Source organism: Lactuca sativa, chromosome 3, assembly GCF_002870075.4.
Source record: "Lactuca sativa cultivar Salinas chromosome 3, Lsat_Salinas_v11, whole genome shotgun sequence".
Taxonomy (NCBI): Eukaryota; Viridiplantae; Streptophyta; class Magnoliopsida; order Asterales; family Asteraceae; genus Lactuca; species Lactuca sativa.
This window is the reverse complement of record NC_056625.2, coordinates 206530711-206557464: the sequence shown is the minus strand read 5'-3', so window position 1 is coordinate 206557464 and position 26754 is coordinate 206530711.

The window sequence follows — 26754 nt, the reverse complement described above, 5'->3', positions numbered from 1 at the left end:
CAAGGATCGTCCAGTTCAATCATTTGCATCCAACCAACTGTGAGTTCATACTCGTGCGCTTTTATAAGTTTTTATAACGTTTTCAGGGGGAATACAAGCCAAACATAAAGGTTTTCACAAGTTAAAAATTGATGCAATTACAACAAGTTTTATATCAAACATTTAGATACTTTATCCCTTCTGTAATATGCGGAGCATAAGGGACGTTTTCTAAACATAATTGCATAGTTTCCAGAATAGTACATGAACACAACTTACCAGTCAAACTATAATAGGTATAGTTTGGGGAATTCATTACTGGTTTTACAGATTCAAACTACGTACCAAGTCAAACACGTAAACTATGACAGATTTAGTTTACCCATTATTACATATGGATAACAAGGGTATCATACTAAATAATTATCTTGCATATAATTATTTATACTCTACACCGTAAACAAACGATTTCAAACACGAGAACAACAGAACAAGACGTAAACTAGTTAATACATGATTGTGAGACCTTCTTCATAGTACCCTTTGGGGTACTGGTAAATCCTCTACTTTTAGTATAACCAGAGTGTCCTAGAGGGAGAGCGTGAGATTTGTGAATAGATCTATTCGGGACCGATAATCCCACACCTGAACTGTTAGCTACAGTTAGGCAGGCATGCTTGGGGTGACAAATTTTGTAACATCTGACGCCTGAAGAAACGTCATGGAGGTCATCAGTCATATTAGCATGGTTATACGAACTCACAATAGTATCAACTAACCTTTGTTTACGGGATTTTCCTTCTTCAATAGTTTTATTTTAATTAATAAGACTACTTAGTTACTACACTGGAGGGTACTCCAGGGACACAACCTTTGGTTTTATTTTAAGTAATAAAACTACTTTACATAATGGCGGTAGCCAGGGTTTTCGAATAGAACGTACCTTACTTACTGGCGGTAGCCAGGGTTTTCAACAGAACATACTTTATATACTGGTGATAGCCAGAGTTTTAAAAAAAACGTACTTTACTTACTGGTGGTAACCAGGGTTTCAATACAAACGATATTTACTTATAATGAAAAGAAATCATTTGTACAAATTCAGTGACTACTTTCCAATACAAAAACATGCTTATGAATTCACAAGCTTTATGCCGATACGTTTTCAAAACCGCTTGTATTCTCAGGACAACAATAAACATGTACCTTTGCCAGCTTTTGGAGTAGAGGAGCATTTTGGAGTCTCGTCTTTATCTTTTTCTACATTTGATGTATACAAAAGATGTTTTCAAATAGATGTAAATATTCATATTGTAATGTAATGGTTGTGTTTACTTTGATTGCTATGATACGATTGTTGTGATACTACGCATGACGTCACCCGGCCCCGGATGTTTCCGCCGTCTGTTCTGACGGTTCGGGGGTGTGACAGACCTAGTCTAAGGATTTTCATTAGGGCGACAACACATACTTAGGGGTTTCCTCATCAATATATGTCAAACAAGGCAACTATGTGGGATGGAGTACAGCAAATGAACACCCAAGTTCGTTAACACCTATAGGTGGCGAGCCTGCCAGTGTTCTACTAGATCGTCTAGAAAAGTCTATGGTCATCATCTAAACTCCCCTAGATGACTGAAACAACAACAACAGCGAGGCCTCTCATCAATTTATCACACGTCAACTATCTACCCATGTTCTAACCCAACATATTTTGTAGATAACAATATATAAGCATACATTCATATATAACTTAAAACTTGATGAGATATTCATTCAATACACATTCCAAATAAACAGATCATATACATATATATATACATATATATATATATATATATATATATATATATACACACACACACACACAAATCATGTATTCTATATGAGATACTTCATAGTTATGTGTTACAAGAAAAGGGAAGATACCCTCACTCAAAACAAATACTTAATACATACAACAATACTTGTATTAAGAATCGTGTATATGAAAGGGACTATGCACTCACTTGATAAGACGATTGTCGGATAGCACTACGTCTCTTCAAGTAGTATTCTTCATTAAAACTGGGATATCTTCACACACCGGGTTTCTCGCGGGCAGAGCTTCGGCTCGGAAACTCTTTTCTTCTCGTGATCTTCGGTGCTTCGAGACTTGCTTCAGGCTTCAGGATAATACCGGGGCTTTTGGGATACTTCAAGGCGGCTAGAGAGAGTATCGGGAGTAAGAGAGTGAAGAAAATAGCAACCATGGTTGGTTGCCCTTCAACTTCTATTTAGAGGGCTTTAAATCTATGCTCACGTCGTGAGCTCGATAGGTCACTGCGTTCGTCATGGCCACTTGCCCTGGAAGGTGTCCATCACCTGCTCACGTCGTTAACACTGTGCTCACGTTGTGAGCTCTGTAACAGGTGGAAGTTCGTGCCCTGAACTTCAGAAATTCATATTTTTCGCATACGAGCTCCGTTTTCGACGTTCTTTATATGCACGCGTAGGTGAGATTATGTTCTTCAACTCTCTGTTAGACTCCGTCGGCTAATTTTGAATTTAAATTTTATTATATTATTTTTAGTAGGCCGGAACAGGAAAACTCCGTTAGAAATTCATAACTTCTTCATCTGACGTCCGTTTTCATCTGTCTTTTTACCGTCGCATTACTATCGACGAGATCTTCGATTCTCGTTTAGATTGTTTCGGCTATAAATCACTCGATCTCATATTCGAACTTTGGGTTGCATACTGCTAAGTCGAAACTTCGAAAATCATAACTTCCTCATACGAAGACAGATTTAGACGTTCTTTTTATGCACGCTCTCGGTTTAACGTATTCTATGAATTTTTGTTTAGATCACTAAGGCTAAATATTGTTCTATCGTAAATTCACTATTTACGTCCTACAACGTCGTGCCGAATCTGTCGCGAAACTTTGACGGGTCATAACTTCTTTGTTATAACTCGGATTTTGGCATTCTTTATATATTCGGAACCCTTGCCACGACCACTACAACTTCCTTTATAGATATTGGGTTTATCTAACATTTCATTTTTACTCTTATTTTATCCTTAATTCATTTAAGTCACAATAATTAAGCATAAAACACATAATACTCAAATAATACATTTCTATTATTTCAAAATGAGTTACAAAGGTTAACCTAGACTATTACAGCTATATTAATGCGTAGCCTAGAAACACGGGCATTACACTTAAGCATTAAGCCCTATTCCCTAAGCCATACATCATAAGCAATAAGAGATAAGACATGAGCCTTAACACTTAATCCACAAGCCCAAACACATAAACCATAAATCCTAAGTCATAATCTCTTACCCATATGGGATAAGTATGAAGCTATAAACATGAGTCATAATCCTTTGAGTTCTAAGTTATCAACAATAATACCTAAGCCATAAGTCATAAGCCCCAATCCCTAAATCATTTTCCCTAAGCCCTAAGCTTAATCCTTAATCCCTGAGCCATAAGTCATAATACATAAATCACAGGTAATAATCCATAAGCCATAAGCCATAATCCATAATCCATAAGTAATAATACATAAAGCATAAGTCTTAAGTCATTAGTTGAGCCATAAGTCATAATCCATAAGGCATAAGTCTTAAACCATCGACCATAAGTTGTATGTCTTATGCCCTAAGTATTAAGAATTAAGACCAAAGTCTTAACATGTAAGTCACAAACCTTAATACCTAAGTCATAAGCCATAATCCCTAAGCATAAGCCCTAATCCCTAATTCATAAGCCTTAATCCTTAACTCATAAGTCATAACTCATAATCCATTAGGCCTAATCCTTAATCTAACAATAAGCCATAAGTCATAACCCATAATATAGGATGGGCTTAGGGTTAGGGTGGGGTAAGCATGTGTGTAAGAATGAGGGTATGGTCATGATGGGTGTATGTGGTTAGTGTAGTTTATATGGAGTGAGCGTGGATGAGTTTAGAGTCTAGGTATGTATAAAAGGTGAGGTGATACGGGGATGGGTGGTTGGTGGTATGGGTAGGGTAAGGATATACCTGGGCGAGTAGGTCTGGGTTGTAAAAGTGGAAGAGGTGCATGTGATTTATGGTTTATGATTATGGCTTGAGACATATGATATAGGCATAGTTAAACCATAGGTTTTAATTTGTAATCTATATGTCTAATTAAGCCTTAAGCTATAAGCCTTACGACATAAACCATAAGTCATAAGTTCTTTAAGACATAAATCCTAAGTCATAAGTCTAGTTTATAAGTTATAGGCCTAGTTAATCCTTAAGACATAAATCATTGGTCATAAGTTCTTATCATTATCCCCTAAGCCATACAATAAACCCTAAGTCCTAAGCCAGATACCATATGTCATATATTATAAGCCATATGTGATAAGCCACACACCATGTACCTTGAACCCTAAACTTCAAGCCATAATCCATAATCCATAATCCATATGATTTAAGCTACAAGCCTTCAATCCTAAGTAATAAGCATAAACCATAAACCATAAGATATAACCCATGATCCATAAGCCATAATCATTTGATGAATCAATGTTAATTTTAAGCCATAATCCTTAAACCATAAGCCATAAGCCTTAATCCTTAGGCCATAACCATGAACCCTAAGCCCTAATCCATTTTTCATATGTCATACGTCATAATCCATATGCCATAAGCCACAAATCATGTACCTTAAGCCCTAAGTTGTAAGCCATATGATATAAGTCATAATCCATAATCCACAAGCTATATACCGTAAGCCACAAGACCACAATCTCAAGTAATAACCCATACACCACGAACCATAAGCTATAATCCATGAGCCATAAGCCATAATCGCAGACATGACCAACATCGTCCTACTTTTTTTACAATGCCATTTTTATAGGATAAATATATGTAGTTTATTCCTTATATTTAAACAAGTATCACCAACATTGATATCATGTATGAACATATAACGGTGTGTTCCAATTTTTGTTATTCTTTTTCACTACAAAATAGTCATTCATTAGCAAACATTTGTAGCGGCACTTAGATTTTGTGCCACTAATTTATATTTTTAATGGCACTTTTCATATGCAACAAACGAAGAAGTAATTTTAATGGCACTTTATCTTTATGATATTAGTATACAGAACTAACAATGACAAAAAAAATAATATATGCTATGAAAAAACAAAAAAAATAATATATGCTACGAAAAAATTTCTTAAATATATGACATATGTCATGTTATATATATATATATATATATATATATATATATATATATAATAGATTATACATATTTTAATGTGTCATTAATTTAGACTTGATAATTTGGATGAAAATAGAATATATAATTAAATATCATAATCAAGTTGCCACTAATCTATACTAGATAACTCCTTCATCGAAATATTTGGGGCTTGCTTCCCTTTTCCCTCCAACCGCAAATTTCCATTCCCTCCATTAAAGTTGAAATCGACCACCAAAGAAAATTCATACTCTTTGTTCATCGATCATTTGATTGGGTATTGATTGTCGAAGGCATTGAAATCAATGTGTAAAACATAGTCATTTTTTGGTTCTTGGTCAAAATTGGGTGTCAAAATCAGTATGCAAAAGATCTAACACGTATGGAATTGATAACAAATGTTGAACCTGCCTAGATTTTCTCTCAAATCCAATCATCATAGTCGTAATGTTCTTTTTTCTTTTTTCTAGATGATGAAGATTTAATCAGGTAAACTGTTTCTCAATTTGATCTCTAATATACAATTCTGAAGTTTTAGTTATTTTGCCCTATTATCCCTTATTATGGTTTTTAGTTTCATCATGATGGTGTTACGATTAGTAAAAAACATAGTGCTTTGATTCAGTAAATGTTTTTCTGAAGTGGTTACCGATAAATATTCTTGCTACTTTGTACTGTTACAAACCCTCTACCTTTAGAGGGAGTGTGAGGGTTTCTGAGAAATCATATCCCCAAATGACTTTCCCAAAATTCCCAAACCTTTAGATTGAGGTATTCTTTCCTAGAGCCATTCAGGCAAGAGAGCCCTCATATTCTATGTGTAGAACATGCAAGGAATCAGAAGGAAGTTAGAATTATTTAATATTTTTCGCAAATTCATGTGTAAATTTCAAGATTATCACTTTGATAAGTTCTTTCATTTTCCTTCAAGTTGAATTGCATATGATATTGAACCATTTCGACTTCAGGGTTGACTACAATTCATCGAACTTCAGTTGTGGCTACCTTGGAGAAGTTTCTCGTCCAATTAGGGTTCAAAGATGACGTGTTTATAATATTTTCATGATTCTTTCAGTGTTTTCACATAATTTGTTTTTGTTGTTGTTTTTATTTATTTATTTATTTATTTGCAAAAGGGTAGTGCATTCGATGCTCTAATATGCTTTACTGGGTAATTAACAATTGAATCCCATTATAGTTTGTATTATTTCTTAGAGCCCATATTAGGATATCGCTAATCGTGTACACCTCTTGAAGAAAAAGCTAATCATATGCTTAAAGAATGGAAGAATATGTTCAACAAGCCTTAGCCTCTTTCTTTGTGGTAGGTAACACATATCCATTGATTCATCATATTATGTGACTTACGATATATTTCCTCTTTAGTATGTCAAACTTAACTAGAATCGTTTTTATTCTTATTTTTTTTAAATGTATGGTTTAAGATTGTTACGAAAACTTTTGTATCTGTTTGCTATAGGGCCAAATGCAGAAAATACCAACTTCCTTTCATTTATTTCCTCTTTAGTATCGTAGACTGAACTAGATTCCTGCATTTTTTTTTGGCTTTTGTCTTTCTTTCCACTTTAAACTATTACATTGCAACTCGATTTATTAACCATTCCTTGTCTGGCATTACTTCTGGTGGGTAACTAATTTCTCTCTTTAATTAAATAATCCTTGCATTGCACTTCCTTCACAAGTTTCTTTTTAGTCTTACCTTGCACCTTCCATTTGTTATGTAAGAGAAGAAAGAATATGTGACATCCTCATTTTCACGAACGGAAAAGACCGATTTTTGTTTATGCTTGTAATAAAATAAGAGTAACATTTTAAAGAAAGTGTTGCGGAATTTGTTCCCAAAATATGATAAAGAATTTATCAAAGCATTTCCGAAGAAATGTATTTCATTATATTAAAAACCTGGAGATGTCATTGTCTATATAGATCAAAAGCATAAACAGAACAACATAGGCATTACAACATTTATTCATATCTACTAGACTATATTCCATTATCCCTCATCAAGTCATCGCAAGCAGGTTCTTGTGCCACTACCTGTAATACAATAAACTGAGTGGGTCAGGCTTGGGAGCTTGGTAAGCACATAGGGTTTTCATCCCACAATAAATAAGTTGAATGATTTTCATCAAATCATTCAACCCAATTACCCAGTGTGACATCCCTATTTTTATGTCCAGAAAATACTGATTTGTTTATGCTTTGTTTGAAAATCAAAGTAACCACTTAAAGAAAAGTGTTGCGGAATTTATTCCCAGAAAAACATGATAAATGTATTATCAAAACATTTCCAAACAAATGTATTTTATTCTTTTTAAAACATTTGGGATGTCATCGTCAATATAGAAACATAATCATAAACATAACTTACATTCATTATCACTAGTGATTTATATCTCCTTAATTGTCAAACCCCAAAACCGGAACGGCGAAAACGTTCTGGGGTGGATGACGTCATATCAAGTATCACAACATATGCAATATAGTAATCAAAGTACAACAACCATTGCATTAATAGTAATAGTTTTACATAGTTTACATTACATAGAAACGTCAAAGTAATACAAGTAATAATATAGGTGCAGCTTGGTACTAACTGTCTTCACCAAAAGCTCCTGAGATGTACCTGTCTATTGCTGACCTGAGAATACAAGTTATTTTGAAAGCAAGTATCAGCATTTTTATAAATGTTTGTGAGTTCATAAGTATTTAGTGTCATTTTATTCAAATAACTTTATACAAGTAGTAGTTTAGAATCAACAGTGTATTAGAGTTCATTCCAGAAAATCCTATATTTTCTAAATAAAAGCATTCTTCTACCAAGACCCGACAGTGTTATGTTTTAAAGAGAATTTCCCTAAAATATTATCATTACCAAAATACAGTATTTGATTTTAAAGAAGTAGAAGGATATCACAAGTAAAAACATTAGGGAAAATAACATATGCCTCAGCAGAAGATACTCCTGACTAAGGCAAAGAAATCATAGACTCCAGGAGAGTATCGAGTGAACGACACGCCTGGCTTAGTCTAACAAAAGGAGACACAGACCCCAGACGGTATCAAATGAAAGATACAGCTAGCAAGGTCTAAAACAATGAGCACAGCCCCAGACAGTATCAAATGAATGATACGTCTAGCAAGGTCTAAAAACAGTGAACACAGATCCCAGACAATATCAAATGAATGATACGTCTAGCAAGGTCTAAAAACAGTGAACACAGACCCCAGATAGTATCAATTGAATGATACGTCTAGCAAGGTCTAAAACAAAGAGTGATCTTAAGAGTGTTATTTCAGAAATACAGTGTTAATTCCCGTTACCTTAAGGCCATGAATTATAAGGTAACCCCGAGATACTCGTAACCATACTGATAGACACTAGAGAACTTGACGCCCTGCAAGCGTCGGAAAGAATGTGACATTTCTCACCCCTTGTCTTGGTAGGCTGTGGACTATAGCTAGCAGTCAGGGTGTGGGGGTGTCAAACCCGTATAGATCTATACACACAATGCCCACTCTCCCTACAGTAGACTCTGGTTACCAACTTGACACGGAGAAGGTCGTGTCCTGAAGATGCATCTCATGTAGTGAGTTCTGATGTAAATACTGGGCTAATGATAGAGACTCACAAATAAACTGACCGATGTAAACCTTCATGTCTATACATGTATACATGATATATAATTAATGATTAAACGACCTTCGGACGGATATCCGATCCCACCAGACCACATCCAAACGAGGAAAAGGAAATAGGGCGAACTAGCCTTCCTAAGTCCTTTAAAAATTATTTATAAAACTATACAAGTACAGGCATACGTTTAACTAAGTAGAAACATTTAATGAAGTAGAAGCGTTAACAAAGTAGAAGCGTTAATAAGTAGGAGCGTTTCACGAAGTAGAAGCGTTAACAAAGTAGAAGCGTATCACGAAGTAGAAGCGTTAACAAGTAGGAGCGTATCACGAAGTAGGAGCGTATCACGAAGTAGGTGCGTATCACGAAGTAAGAGCGTTAACAAGTATGAGCATATCACTAAGTAGAAGCGTTAACAAAGTAGTAGCATTTAACTAAGTAGGAGCATTAACTAAGTAGAAGTATAAAAACATGGGAGAAAACTTTGATGAAAACTTTAGAAAACCTTTACACTTAAGAAAATCATGACTTGGTATTCTTTTGTAAAATAAGTTTGAAAACCTTTAGAAATCCTTTGAAAACCTTTCATAAACAAGTTTTAAATGAAACTTTGATAAAACATTATAGGTAAAGAAATCCTTTGTTTAAAATACTGCTGTAACTGAATCTGAAGTAAAACATATAACACGAGAGTCAATTTGAGAAAAGATTTGAACAAGTAAAGACGTTTTAGAAAACCATTTACAGTATCATACTTGGTAAAACAGTTGACAGTGTAATAAATCCTTGTGCATGCGGGTTATCAATCACATGTGATTGATATGATAACTGGCATGTTTTAACTTGTATTCCCCCCCATAAAAGCATGTAAAAACATTTAAAAGGTTAATTCAGGGGTATGAACTCACCTGTTGTAAGCAGATCGAACGAAAGTGTCGGTTGGGTGCTCGGTGTCAAGTAAAGACTTGAACACACTTAGTGACCTATTAACATATGATGACATATGTTTACATACAATTAGTAAATATAATACTAATTAAACATGTATACGTATCCTAAAATGCGGAAAACACTTTGATCAAGTGCTAGGAGTGTCCCGGGTAACATCTAAGGGTGTGTATGGCCTAGATAGGGAGTTTACTCTTCAAGAGTAAACTCTTTATAGAGTTTACGGCCCTCAGACCTTATCCCCATGATTGTACGGCTGTAAACTCATGTATGGTGTGTTCTATGATGCATTAAGGTCTTATAACACTTGTGGAGTTAGACTAGGTTCAATTCTAGGGCTTATGAAGGGTTTAAGGCTTCGAAATGGACCATTTGAGGAGTTTACGGCCTATGACTACTCCTTGAGGAGTTTACGACCATAAACACATGAGTTTACGGTAGTAAACTCATGTTGGTCCATTTCTTTTGTTGTTTGGTGGTTCTAACTCATGCATGTAAGGTTCTAGTCATTTTTAGGAGCATAGGAAGGTGTTTAGGGCACTTAAACACCTTGGAAAGGTGTTTACGGTCTAAGAAGATGTTCTTGGGGAGTTTACTACCTTAAACACATGAGTTTACTGTAGTAAACTCATTTTGTCCATGAACCCTATGTTTTGGTGCATCAAACGAATGATTACAAGGCTCTAAGCACCCATGGAAGCTTTTGGAGGTGTTTGAGGGGTAGTTTAACACCTTAAAAGGTGTTTATGTCTATGAATATGGGTTTATGGTCTAAGGATGTTCTTAGACCGTAAACTCATGTTTACTCCCCATTTGGTCCGATTTTGGTGTTGTAAGTCCTTTCGGGTAAGCCTCTAAGCCATTGCTAAGCATGAGAAGTGTTTGGGAGGGTCTTTGAGCATTAAAACCCTCTTCAAAGGGTTTTACGGTTTTGGGAGGCTCCCAAGACCGTAAACTCATGTTCTTGGGGTTCTTGGATGATTAAGTCACGAATTTGCAAACTAGATAAGTTAGATAACAAGCTAGGAAGGTTTACTTACCGATTTGAGGCTCAGAGGGGCGATTTTTGACAAAAACCCATTTGTAGAGAGAGAAAGTAGAGAGAGAGAGTCTAAGGTGGGGAAAAAGGGTGGGAGTGAAACCCACTCAACCCTTATATAGGGTGGAGCTTATGGCTTGGTTGGGGTTCACCTGACACCAACCGCGAACGGGGTTTTTAACGACTACCGTTAAACACGACAACATTTTAAAATTATGCCACCTAAATTTTGGTTCGCTTGACGAATATTATTTAAAATATTCCAACGGGTTTAAATCCGGTCAAAAATATTTTCGGGATAAGTTTGACTAATTTTTGACGTAATTAATTTCGACGTTAAAACTAACGGCAATTTTTTTGGGTTGTCACATTAATCTCTCAGTGTAATGTAACTTCATATCGACACCTGCGATACAAATAGTTTGAGTGGGTCAGGTTGGGGAACCTGGTGAGTACATAGGGATTTCAATCCCACAATGTTATATCATATATATAATTTAGAACTCACAAAATATACAATTTCCCCATATATATATATATATATATATATATATATATATATATATATATATATATATATATATATATATATATATATATATATATAATCAACTCTTACCCCACCCCGTTAATCCTCAAAACGAGACTATCCATACTCTCAGACCTTAGATTTTACCTCTTACTCCCGGATCTAACCCATGTTCTTGGATCAATGATTGTGCCCATTCCATACTCTCGGATTAGGGACAAGTGTCTATGTCTAAATCCATACTTCCGGATTAGTGACGAAGAATTATGTCATATCCATACTCCCAGACTAAGGACAACTAACTATGTCTTAATCCATATTCCCATATTGATGACATTTGACTATGTCCAATCCATACTCTCGGACTGAGACAATGACTATGTCTAATCCATGCTCCCGGATCAATGACATATATTAAAGTTCTATTCTCTGTATAACTCACTCGTACTCGTAAGAAGATACTACCCAATATTCCTCATAATCAATTTAGGTTAACTCTTGATCCTAAATCATCATATATAATCAGGTATGTTCTTTAACACGTATTTCAGGCAACATCAAATAATTCGCACATAAACATATATTTAATACCTCAATCAATACTTGTATCTAAATCATGTTCATGAAAGAGACTATGCACTCACTTGTTAAGGTGGTGATTCTGAACTCAGACAGTGTTTCGCTTCTTAAAAATAATTTCCTTCAACGAAACCTAGTATCATTACCACTAGATTTTAGTCTAATATTTACCGTGACTAATTATTAGTCTTATTATTATTATTATTATTATTATTATTATTATTATTATTATTATTATTATTATTATTATTATTATATAAGCGTTTAAACAATATTTTTCAACCACTATGTATAGACAGGGGCCGGACATAAAACACCGGAGGGCAGGACTATTTTGGCATATAACACTTCTGAAATCTAACAACCCTATGCGGCCCTTTAAACCAGATTCCCCATACAGCGAGCAGTTAAAAAGATATTATAACGACACTTATATAAGTCATAATAATAGCTCAAATACTTATTATAAGTTCATAATAACAATACTAATTTTCAATATAAGATATATTAAAATAGGGTAAGCATAACTTACTTACAAGGGGGTTTTAGCTAAGAGTCGGGCTCTGCAGGGGCAGAACTTCGTCATTGAATATTTCTAAGAAAGATTCGTGTAGCGCTTCAGTGCTCACCTTACTACAGAAAGCGAAGTCGAATCACGAGGGACCAAAATGCTCGGGGGATAAGAAGAGAAAGCCTTTTGAATCAAGAGAATGGTGCAAGAAATATGAGAGCCCAAGGCTCTTATTTATAGCAATTGAATTTTCAAAAACTACCCTCATAGTTACTTAATGACCTTATAGTTATATAAACAACTAAACACCCATTTATAATACTATTTTAAATAGATTTAATGATATTTGTACTAAACTAATATTGAAAGTATTCAACACTAGTCTTATAATGACCGCATCATCGATACCTTTCTAATGATATATACATATGTATATATATGTGTACGTATATATGATTTATACTTTATTTTAATACGTAAATATGCTATTATAATTTGTAACTTGTTCATACAAACTCCGTTTTTGATGCTCTTTATATCCACGCGTAGGTGGAGACGTACTCTACAACTTTCATTTACACTCCGTCGGCTAATTTTGAATTTATTTTTAAAGTTATATTTTTAACAAGTCGGGACAGGAAAAGTCCGTTAAAAATTCATTACTTCTTCATTCGACGTCCGTTTTCGTCTGTCTTTTTACCATTGCACTACTATTAATGAGATCTTAAATTCTTATTTAGGTTGCATTGGCCAAAAATCAATCGATCTAAAATTCGAATTTCGGGTTGTGCACTACTATGCCAAATCATAGAAAAATCATAACTTCCTCATAGGAGTCAGATTTTGATGTTCTTTTTATGCACACTCTTGGTTTAACATATATTACAACTTTCATTTAGATATCTAAGGCTAAAAATTATTTTATCAAAAATTCACTTTTTACGTTACGCGGTGTTGTGCCGGTTTCGCCATAAAACTTCGACGAGCCATAACTTCTTCGTTATAACTCGAATTTCGGTGTTCTTTATATGTACAGAACCCTTATAACATATACTGCAACTTGGTTAAGATTAATCCTTCTAAATAATCTTCCATAAAAAACTTATTTTTGATGCTCAATGTCTCTAAATTGACTAGCCCAGATCTGCGGGAGTTACACCCATTCCCGTTATCCTCACTTTACGTCCCTAAACCATCTATTATAATGGGACCTTGCCTAAGGATTTTCATCGGGATGGACACTACCGCTAAGGGGGTTCCTCAACAATAAATGTACGTAAGGCAACCATGAGGGGTTGGAGTGCACCGGTGATCACATCGTTCACAAACACATACAGGTTGCGAGCCTGCTAGCGTTCCACTGGACTGTCTAGAATAGTCTGTGGTCGTCATCTATACTCCACTAGATGACTGGATCATCGTAAACATCGAGACCTCTCATCATTTTATCACACGACGTATATTACATCTACCCATGTTTTACCCCCAACATTTTTGTAGATATAAAATACATATACAGTTTAAATCATTTAGAACTTCTATAAAATGTTCATCCAACAAGATATCAGGTAAACATATAATATGCACACATAGCAAGTAATTAATATAAAATATTTCATATCTATGTGTATGCCGAAAATCTACAAATATGTAAAAGGACCTAGATGGAGAACATAACCTTGGAAACCTGTCTCAGAGTTCAGAATCCAAGATGAAAACTCTGATGATTCCTTGCAAATTCTTTCAGGTTCTCCAGGTGATGATGATGATGAAGATAATTACATATCCAATGCCATCATAGGGATCCAACCCCGAAAAAGTTTCCTTTCAAAGTACTCTTCGAGGAAGAACAACACATATGGTTTGCAGTCTCATGGCCATCAACCATGGTTGATGTTCTTCAAAGAAGCAGGGAAATGGCTAAGGCAAAAACAAAGTTAACAATTGATACCTTCCAAGCCACTCAATCAATACTCCCTCCGATTCCCTCACCAAGGATTGTTCCTATCAATGAAGGATCTCCACTTCGGAAGTCGAATGATATTTCGGAAGAGCCCCTGCCTTCCTCTCCTCCAAAATTCACTATAAACGAGAACATGCAACACATCCTCTCGGTCCTCAACAAACAACAAGACAAGGGAAAGAAGCCCATATCGAAATTTCCTTGCTCCGATACTCCCATTAAAGAGAGAAGTGGTTGGTCCTAGGAAGAAATAAATCAAGATCTTGAAGAAAGCATCAGGATCCAAGCCCTCAAAGACAATCCTAATCCGATGCTAGGGCTTTCTCCTCTTTGTCGCGACGGAATCATACATGATTTAAATATAGGCACATTTATGTACTATGATCTTCCTGTTGGATTAATGTCTAAGTCCATAACTATATTTGGTAAGACTTGACCCGACCCGGCATGGTCCATTTGGGTTGCATACCATCATGCACTTGAATGAGAGAAATAAGACACTTATGGTTATTAATATATTATAAGTTCTAGTATATTAATAATAAGAATAATAAGATTATTTAATTAGTATTGATCAAGAATTAATCTAGGATTAATTAAGTGATCAAAAGAAGACTAATTAAATATATGGGTTGATTGTGTAAATCATCCATACTTGTATAGTGGGCTAATGCTCCATGGATAATCAAGTTGGGCTAAAACCCATAGGATGGTCCATGGATGCTCCATGGTGTATTTGTACCCATGGATCCAAGGAAATGGAAAGCCATGACAATTAAGAGTTTACCCTAATTGTGTAACTATATAAGCATCTTATTATTGAGGAAAAATTGGCCACTAGAGATAGTGAAGAAAGGGCTAGCCGATTTTGAAGAGTGTAGAATTCTCTCAAATCATCACAAGTGTTTTGATGATTGTGATTCCATTTGAGGTGTCACACTTGGGGCACTAGGCACTCAAGCTTCATGAAGACTTTCTACATCAAAGAGGTATGTATTCTATCTTGCTATAGTCATTGTTTTGTATGCTAGATTAGGATAATACCTTGGAAGTTCTTATTTGCATGTATAATAGAGAAAACATAGATCCAAGGTATTTAGGGTTGCATGTACACTTAGGAAGTGTTAGAATGCTCAAAACCCAACAGTGGTATCAGAGCCACGGGTTGTTTTCTGTTATATTGATGCAAATATTTTATTTTCAAAGTTGAAGGAAAAAAAAACATGAAGTTTGTCAAATTTTAAGATAATTACTTGTTCTTGTGAAAAAACTAATTATTTGTAAAATTTGAATAATTTGCTTTATGAGTTGAATTAGGTCAAATTTAATAAAAGATAAAATAATATGATTATTTTATTAGTTTTAAAAGTTTGATCTAAAGAGTTTTATTTTTTTTTTTTGAAACCTCCATAAGTTATGGATATGAAAAGGTTTTAAAAAAAAAAAATTGATTCAAAGTTTTTTTGGAGTTACAAAATTTGGTGTTAATGTTTTAAAGGATTCCATAACTTAAGAATAAGTTATGGATCACCAAAAGTTTTTTGTGTTACCTTGTTTTATGAGTAAATTTAGATTAATGAATAAAATTATGTGATAGTTGGTTTTAATCCAAATTAATCTAAGAATTGATTCTAAAATGTGTTTTTGTAACTTGTCCTCAAGTTATATGAAAAGTCACATTTAAGAATCATAAAACTCATAAAAATTGGCAAAGGTTACAAAAATGAAGAGTCTAGTTCTAATTAAATGGTTTTATGACTCCATAACTTGTCCTCAAGTTATGGAGGACCAAAAGTCTCTTCATTTAATAAAATAAAATAAAATAAAAAAAAGGTGTAACCTTAATTAATTCCATAAGTTATAAAATAAAGAAAAGTTAATTCTTTTATTAGTTTAAAGTCTTCCATAACTTGTCCTCAAGTTATGGAACTTGAAGAGTTTTTGGATTAAAACTACTTTAAACACATAAGTTATGGAATTAATTAGTTTTGAATAGTTTCAAAACTTGCCCTCAAGTTTTGGAATTTGTAAAGTTTTCACTTATGAATACTTTAATTCCAAGTTAGCCCTTAGAATTTTAAAAGTTAAAATTCAACCCTTATACTTTATAATATTATAAGTTAATAATATATATATGTATAAGAGTAAAGTCAGTCTTACCGCTAGTACGCCTCATTCACGAAGCCGGTCTATAAGGTGGGTATAAGGTTGTTGCCTATAAAATGGCAACTTAATGGGTGTCCACTCTCACCCACCGCTTGCTTGACCGGTGGAGGGTCGTTAGCCGAACGGGTTTGACAGGACTATAATTCTCCCTTCATTAAAAGTATTAAAGAAAAATACTAAGTAACTAAACTTTTAATAATACCCAATCTTAGTTACTTAGGAAAAATGTGAATAAGGTGCTAATCCATGAAATTACACTTTACACTTTGTCTAAGTCGTTAGTGGAGCGTGTGTGGTTAACCGGCACACTAACTTGGACTTAACAAGGTAGGTAAAGGGTGACTTAATATTTATCATAGTATCGATGGAGCGTGTGTGGTTAACCGGCACATCGATTGAGGGGTAATTTATTAAGGGTACCAAGTGATTTGCATGGTTACTTCACACCTTGTTTTGTGATCCTCGGCATCCCAGTCACAAAACCTGAAGGGCACACTCGAGATTGAAACATGCCTTTGAAAAGTTCAATGAATCTCAAAGATCTAGGAGTTTCAAAACCAATTAAAACCTAATTATACATTTCGTTTATCTTGGTGGAAATTGGTGAATCGTCATTCACCTACCTTCAAATATTCTATAGCTTGGATTACGGCATACCTCTTCTAAGTTATAAAATAGTTTGTTGGGTTCTAGCCTTAATATTTCATATTGGGTGTTATATTAAGGACTTTAAATCAACTATCTTGAATATCTCCCAAAAGATGTCTGGTTTAGACACCTATGATCTTCCCAAATCTCTTGAAACAAGGTTTCCTAATGAAGATGATGTCCCATGGATATCATACTTCTTTCTCCTCCTCCAATTATTCTCCCTAACCCACAAGTTCTTGAAAAGTTTAAGGTCACTCAAGCCCTATTGGCAAGGCAAGGTCTAGGTGTGGTCACATCTTGGAGATGTAGTCACATATTGACAAGCCGGGAGAGTTGGGTGTCAAAGTCTTGAGAAAGTTGGTGGTTCAATCACTTTCTAAGTCACATAGTGAGTTCCTTTGGGACACCTATGAAACAGACTATGACAAGACCCTTAATGATCTTATCTACTTGTTAAGATCAACTTCCTTAAAACTTGATGGACATTGACAATAGTGACACAGGAAATCCAGGAAAGCATTCTCTTCCCAATGGTAAAGGGATCGGCCATAGTCAACTCGGTTGACCAAATGGTAAAGAGAAAAGCTAAGTCTGTGATAGTCCCGTGTACCATTATCAAAGGGTCCATATGTTTATATTGCCAAAGAAAGGGCATTGGTTGCAAAGCTGCCAAATTTACCTAAGGATGTTAAAGTCAATAAGTTTGACTCTACTTCAGGTAAAATCCACTATCTAACTCTGTTAAGTTTCTATTCTGAGATTCTTGATACATGATGTGACCGGGTCGCATGGTGATGGTTTAAGAATCAAAGGAAAGTGAAGAAACTTAAAGGAAGAATATGCTGAATCTGATCGCATAGATGGATTTCTATCACATAGTTTGAAAAATCGGATTCTTGAGCTACTTCTTAGGAGTTATGAGATATTGCTTAGGAATGGATAACAACAAGTTTTCATATGGATTGTAAGGATAGTTTTTCCGCAAAGTTTTAAAATAAAAGGAAATTTTTGATTTTATTTATTTTAAAATATCCTTACAATGGCACCTGTGGAAATTTTTGTTGCTTATAAGATTCCATTAGTAGCAAGAGTGGAAGTATGAAATTGATTCTTTCATTTGTGGTAATGTCTAAATTTACCAAATAAGGAAAGATTCTCATCACCCAAGTTTCAATTGGACCGGAACTTGGAATCATGCAAGTTGTATAGCATGATGAATGAGAACTTTCAAGTTTTGGAAAATTAAGACTAATTACTTGTTCACATGGATGTGTGAGTCAAGTAAAGGACTTAGGGATCGAGTACACATTCTTGTGCACTGATTAAGTCCACCACAAAAGATCGATAAGAAGAATCAAATAAGGCAGAAGGATAAAAGTTTCTCAAATCTGAAAAGATGGGAGAGTACTTAGTATCAGTTTTGTGATCATCTTAATGATGAGTCATACTTCGTTCCAATACAAGTCTTAGAGTCATACTCCAAGATTGTCATTTGAGTGACATGTCTTAAAGAAGGTTTAAAACACTTGTCAAATGTAAGAGTAAAAGTTTTCTACTCTTGTACATTTGAAATTGGTAAGTTGTGATGTTTTGGATAAAACAAAGACCAACTTAGGCCAATTGGGTAAAGTGTTTTTCTTGATTAGAATCCGCACTATCTCTTGGATGTTTGACAAGGGAGTCTTATATGTCAAGAGGACAGTGGGAGTCTTAAAGGTCTTGAAAGTCTCAAGAACTAATCAAGAATAAAACCTAAAGTTCTTCTCTAGCACACAATTTGAGGTTTATAATCTATTGTGTTGACATATTCTGTGCCCATTCCAGTTAAAGTTGGTTTTGCATATGAGTTCTTAGAGTTCTCAATTTGTTGCACAACAACTTGGAAGCAATGGCAGGCCCTTGAGCTGCCAGGTGGCAAGAAGTTAAGATTGAGTTCGGTCCATATGAGTTTGGATTTGTCATTATCTTTGTCTTGTGATTATGGTTTTGACAATTCACATGGATAAGAACACATACACCATATAAATCTAAGTGTCATAAGGTTTCTCTCCGATTCATGAAAATGATGGTGAGGAAACACTTTCACTAAGTAGATTTTATCTAGATAGCAATTGTGATATTTGCATTCTCAAAGTCGTTAGTGGAGCGCGTGTGGTTAACCGGCACACTAACCTGGACTTGTGAGAAGTGGCAAAAAGGTCTAACCATTATGATTACGGCATACCTCTTCATAATTGTTTAGACTCACAAGTGTGCTATCTAAGGGAAGGTGTATGATTTTGATACAACTTTATCAAAACAATCTAGCATCAGAAATCTGAACTTTGGTAAGAAAGTCAATGAAGTATTGATTTCTAGAAGTCCAGCTGATTTCTGAGTACATGTCAAAGCTAGTGGGAGCATAAGTGTTATGCTAATAATCATCATGTTAGTGGGAGCATGATAATTATGATAAGTATTGCAAGTTAGCAATGTTAATTATAGAAAACAAAAAGTTTCAATTGGGAAAGAGTTGTTTTGCTATAATTAAGGGAGAGGAAATTATACTTCATCTCAAATCTATAAGCTTAGATCGTGAGGTTTTAATCATTTAGTCAAGGATATATATGAATTTCATGTTGGAATGGCTCAACATAAGGAAATTCTGTATACGGGTCCATTATTTGCGTTCTAAAATTCGATTATGATTACGGCATCCCTTTTCATAATCTGAAAGATGAGAACTTGGCAAATAGAAATGGAAATGTTATAGCAAAAGACTGGTTTAGTCTTTATGTGAGACATCATGAACCGTGTCCCATATGCTTCGGATATAGGATCGATTACATGTGCTATATTCATCCTTTCTAAAAATTTTCCAAATGCCTAGGGCATTAAGAAGGGAAAAAGGTTTAGAACTGGATATGACTAAAAGGATTAAACAATTGTCAAGAACAATCTAAGGTTTACCAAAGATTGGTTGCTCAAGGACAGTTGGAAGTATAGTGATAATTCTAGAAGGACCATATTGACATAATCTGTAAGGAGGCAACTCTTGTTCAGAAGTGATAGTCAAAATGGAATCTGGAAATGTTTCAAAGTTAGAATTTTCAATCTGTTTAAGATTAAGAAACTTAATGCAAGAAGGAAGTTTCCAAGGAGCTGATCTCTTTTGGAATACTCTGTAGTGATTGTTGTCAAGTCTTTCTGACTTTGTGCATAATCATTACAAGAGGATCAATGCATATAAGTTTAGAATCTAACAGATTTCAGTAAATGGCATGAATTTGGAATTCTTGCATTTGCAGTAAGGATTTGGGAGTGTGAAAAGAGAATCATTGAAGTTATGTTCAATTGATCTAGTTCACAAAGTAAAGATCATAGACAAACATAGTATGCATACTTGGTGTGTGGCATGACTAGTGTTTTGAAAAAAACATAGTGTACATGCTTGGAGCATGGGACAACTATTGTTTTAAATTCAAGAATAAAGTTGATAGCTGAAACAGTGTACAATGAATAATGTGTAATCATATGGTGATAAATAAAAGGTGTTTTATTTATGTTCAAAGGGTTGATACCATATTGGATTCAATTATTATTGTGTTTCACTTTGCATGTTTTGACTTCCCGAATAAACTGGGTTATTCTTCCGGAATGACTAAGTTATTCAAACCATCCACAGTCGGTCATATTTTGGAAGTAGATATGAATTAAGACTGTCATGATGGGTTGTAGAGGTCTAAGGTGTTGGACAAGGCTACAGCAATCATGAGTGCTCATAAGTTCTGAGTATTGGATTCAACCCGCGCTCATTGGAATCACTTCATGGATTTTATCACGAGTGATCATGAGACGATAATATCTTATATTCTTCAAACCTAGAGATATGAGTTGTTACTATGAGTTGATAGTACATTGATTGCGCGAAACCGCATTTGGTAACTCGGTGCTATAAAACGTGCCTTTGTGTATGATTCAACAAGTAGTAGAACAAGCCATATGAGTCGAAGTTTATCCGTTCCTTTTACCTTCGGGATAAAAGCGATATCTGTGGGCCCCTCGATGATTTGATGATGACAAATGGAAGTGCTCGGCCGGGCCAGGACTGATTTGATTTGTTCAATTAGTCAGTTGTCATAAATCGGAAATCGGGAAACAACAAATGGACAGAGAGAATGATTATAATCCATGTCTCAGTCCATATGATATCTAGAATGGAGGAATATATGATCCCTTATCTAATGGACAAGTCATTGACAAGGTCAGAGTTCATCGACAAGGTCAGAGTTCGACAGAAGCTTTTGAGAGCTACGATTGCCGGTTGGTTCCTGAAGTCATACGCAATAATAGTTTTAGACTTATCCAAGTGGGAGACTGTTGGATTAATGTCTAAGTCCATAACTATATTTGGTAAGACTTGACCCGACCCGGCATGGTCCATTTGGGTTGCATACCATCATGCACTTGAATGAGAGAAATAAGACACTTATGGTTATTAATATATTATAAGTTCTAGTATATTAATAATAAGAATAATAAGATTATTTAATTAGTATTGATCAAGAATTAATCTAGGATTAATTAAGTGATCAAAAGAAGACTAATTAAATATATGGGTTGATTGTGTAAATCATCCATACTTGTATAGTGGGCTAATGCTCCATGGATAATCAAGTTGGGCTAAAACCCATAGGATGGTCCATGGATGCTCCATGGTGTATTTGTACCCATGGATCCAAGGAAATGGAAAGCCATGACAATTAAGAGTTTACCCTAATTGTGTAACTATATAAGCATCTTATTATTGAGGAAAAATTGGCCACTAGAGATAGTGAAGAAAGGGCTAGCCAATTTTGAAGAGTGTAGAATTCTCTCAAATCATCACAAGTGTTTTGATGATTGTGATTCCATTTGAGGTGTCACACTTGGGGCACTAGGCACTCAAGCTTCATGAAGACTTTCTACATCAAAGAGGTATGTATTCTATCTTGCTATAGTCATTGTTTTGTATGCTAGATTAGGATAATACCTTGGAAGTTCTTATTTGCATGTATAATAGAGAAAACATAGATCCAAGGTATTTAGGGTTGCATGTACACTTAGGAAGTGTTAGAATGCTCAAAACCCAACACTTCCCACCCATGATCTGGAACAAATTTATTAGCCTCTTTCTCCATAAAACAAATTCTACATGAAGTTCGCTCCTCTCCACCCGAAAGATGATCTACAAATGATCATCAGAACTGAACGTGAAAGATTGAAGACCTTTTACTCCAAGAACATACTTCCCCAAAAAGAAGTCTGGTCTCAGAAAAGGATCACCAAGATGTTTGGGTTCGGAAGGAAGATCCTAACCAAATTCGAACTGAACTGTGTGTTGTTTCGCTACCACATATTTCGAAACAAACCCACTTAATGTACTATTTCAGACGCTGACTTTCCTGCAATCAATCTAAATGACATCTTGACGATTGTTGCACATTTCAGAAGCCACCAAGTTGATGATATTATCATGGGAGCTTACCATGCTACTTTGAGTTTCCTCAAAGATTATGTCGTTGAATTTTGTCGGTGCGACTTTGAACTGGCCCACTTGTTAGGAACCAAAAAATATCTAGCAAAAATTAACTTCAAACTGCTAGAAGCAGATATATTGGCAAAGGGATCAATTGACGAACCAGTGTTAGGGTTTGTGTATCATCAATCGTGCATCAAAGTCTGAGGCACCAGAACATGTGAATGCTAAATTCATAAGTTAGCTGCAGTGGTACATCAAAGTCAGAGATTGGATGTATCAGGCTTACGTATTTATCAAGGAAGAATGAAACTAAGCTAACATGATTGCTAATTTCACTTAGGGGAGATTGTTGGAACCTGAAAGTGAACCTCTAGCAATCACTCCAAGAGGATTCGAAGTCAGTCTTGAGTCCGAGGTGTGTTGAGGTAGGAGATAAGCTTGTGGTTAGAGATGGAATCTGAGTCAGGAGTGAAGCTAGTGCGAGATGAATAACTAGTCCGAGACTATATGAAGCATTTATTATTCTTGTCTTTTTGTTTGATGTAACCTTACATAGGACTAAGTCTTTTTGCCCATTTGTATTGGGAATAAATCCGAGATGACGAATGCGGAATATCAAGAACAATCATCATAATATGCAAGTAATTTGATAAAGGTTTTTGTGTATATTTATTAAGATATGAATGTACAAAGAAACCCCTAATCTAGTAAAAAGCCTCTTATCAAAATCTAACCTAATGATTATTTATAGGGAACATAAAATATATACCATAAATATAAAATCAAAGCCTCAATATAAAACCAATGCCTTAGAAGAGTTCGATTAAGAACTTCTACTGTAAAGGCACCGTAGGGAATCATAAAATGATTAACCCTAAAAAGGCTTCCCTAAATAACCAAATATGCCAAATCAGTTTCAATATCTCAAATACTCAACAATCTCCCCTATATGTTGAAATTGATGAAGATCACGATTTCCGATCTTCTTGGCATTTCTCCCCCTAAATTGTGAGACTCATCAACCCATGGGGTCTTCAAAGCGAGAGAAATAAAAATTATCTTCCAAATACGAACTCCCCCTTAAATAATCATCACCCCCCCCCCTCTTGAATCTTCAACAAATACCACTGAGAGAATCCAGAAAGTTAAGAAGAATCACCAACAATCATCAAAACTCGTCAGATTTGATGAAATAAATCCCTTTTAGAATATACCAAATTCTCAAAAATCAAAACCGGAAAAATATTAATTTTGTATTTTTTTGATTTTTAAATTTAGACAAAAGAATAGAAAAAAAAGCAATAATTTAGAAGGGATTAAAAAGAATAAGACCAAAGAAAATGATTAGAAATGACTTTTTTTTAAAAGAAGGGGTAAAAAAATGGTAAAATCCCAGGAAATTGAAAATAATTTTGGATATGGGGTAAAATCTGGGAAGCTCTGAAAGTCAGGGGGGAAAAATTAAAAATATAACCCATTTTCTTCACTGTAACGTTGAATAGGTATGTCAAAAAGTCCCGTGGGGCCCCGTCCCGTTTGGGGGAAGTTTTTTTAAAAAAATCGGGGGCGGGGACGGGGGCGGGGGTAAGGTTAACCCCCGTTTTAATTTCGGAGGCGGGGGCGGGGTTAGGGAATCCTGTCCTGAAACCCCCATGGGGACCCCGTTAATAAATTACACATATATTTACATATACCAATTATATAAATTAAATAAACAAAACCATGATTTTGAGCTTCCAAAATTCATCAAAAACAGGTTTTTAAGTTGTTAGTATGATGTTTTTAAGATGCCATAAATTTTTTATTTTTAATATGTAAAATTCTGCTATAAATAATTATTTGTTACCTCAAAAATAGCTTCTTTTAGCCTAAATAACATCTTCATTTAGCCTAACAAAAGTCAGCCCAAAATCAATCGGGGGCGGGGGAACGGGGGCGGGGGCGGGGGTAGTAAAGGGGATTCGGGGGTGGGGGCGGGGGTACGAAGGCTGAACATTCCGGGGACGGGGGTGGGGACGGGGGAACGGGGAAATTTCGGGGGCGGGGGCGGGGGATGCACTCCCCGTCCCGTTTGCCCCCATTGACATCCCTAATGTGGAATAAAGATATGAGCATCCTAGAGGGTTGAAACGGTAAGGTTTGCTAACATTCGAGGACCGAAATTGAAACATACATCATCATCTTCGTTAAGAACGCATTATGTTGACTTACAAAAGTCAAAATCGGATTTTCAAACACAATTTCTAACAACGAAAAAAATTCCGTCGTTCAAATTATCAATTCCAAATCATCATATAATTCTAATTACGCCAAATCTAATTTAAACTTCCAATCGAGATTTGCTGTCATCAAATTCTGATTTTTATTTTGATTATAGAAAGTCCGATTCCTAATAGCATAAATCAACAATACGATTCCAAGATCGAACATATTTCATAGAGTTTTTATCAATATAAATTTTGACTTTGAAGTCCCGATTGTCGTTTTAGAAATCCAGTTCGGTTTTGATGCACGAAATTCCAATTGCGAATATATGAAAGTCCGATTCCAAATCTTTTATGAACTTCCGATGTGAATCTGGTTGCAACATGCGAGCCGTCATTAATTGCAATTTCAAAAAAAACGAGGCTTAAACTGCGAACCAACGAGCCTGTAAATGCGAATGGAGGACTACGAATGCCTCCGAACGTTTGAAGATGAACATTAGATTCACGTTCGTTGTTTCAGATTCCGTTTGAGACATTAGCATCTTGATTGGTCTTCATCTCCGTTTCAAAGAAACGAGCATAAGATGTTTATCAAAACCTCCGAAAACAACCTTCGCATTTTAAATAAATGATAAGATATGCCATTAACCACGAAACTAAACAATTTTCGTCAATAATCCGAATCTAACCCCAATATTTCCATAAATGCGAATCTAACCCTCCTGATTTCAATGAACTGGCAACTTGCACATTTTTTGCTGAAAAGTGTCTGATGACAACCTTTTTTTTGCAGAAAATGTCATTTTTCACCCACTTTTTCAACTTTTCATCTTTTTGTCATTTCCAACAATTAAAAAATCAATAAAAATTGATTCCTTCAACAAGATTTCATACCTTTGACTAAATATTCACAAGATTTCACCAGATTTTGTCATTTTTTTAATAGTGACAAAACTTTTTATGGGACTTTTGGTACCCATTTAAAATTCAACATTGAAGTATGTTTCTTGCACACACACTTATTTGAAGAAAACCCATCATCTTCTTAAAATAATACCCGCTTTTTAGTTGGAAAACAAAAATTTCCAAAAAAAATCATTAAACCAATCAAATACTCTTTTCTTTTTCTCCAACTTTTAACATATTCATCTGAAGAAAAACGTGAATGAAATTTCCTTCGAACATTCTTGACTTCAGCTTTCTGAACTTTTTCACATGCATTAGATACTTGTACCTTGGGCACCCAAACCTTCTTTATTGTACTATTCTTCTTCTTCTTCTTCTTTTTCTTTTTCTTCTTTCTTTTCTGATTTCTAGGCTTTAGAAACGAATTTCGGATCTGAACAACCTTTTCATCTTTATGGATCTGAACATTTGAAGACTTTTGAACACAAACCTTAGGAGTTTGATAAATCTGAACATCTTGAATTATTGGCTTTTTGTAAGGAACCAATCCTTCAATAACATTATCTGAACACAAAAAATCATCTATTGTTCCAATAGGACAAAACACATTCACTTTCACGATTTCTAAATTTTTGCATTTAGATTCGTCTTCAGAACTACTAGATTCAGATTATGAAGCTTCTGAAAAATCTGAAACACTTGACTCCCCCTCAACAAGAACATCTGGAGTCATTTTTTCTTCAAAAACTTGAAGAACATCATGAACTTCTTTTTTTTCTTTTCTTTCTTTCTCTAACTTATGTTGTTTATTTTCCCAAACTAAATGTCCATAGATAATACAAAATTGGTCTACTATTCTCTCATTCTTTTGTAATTCACC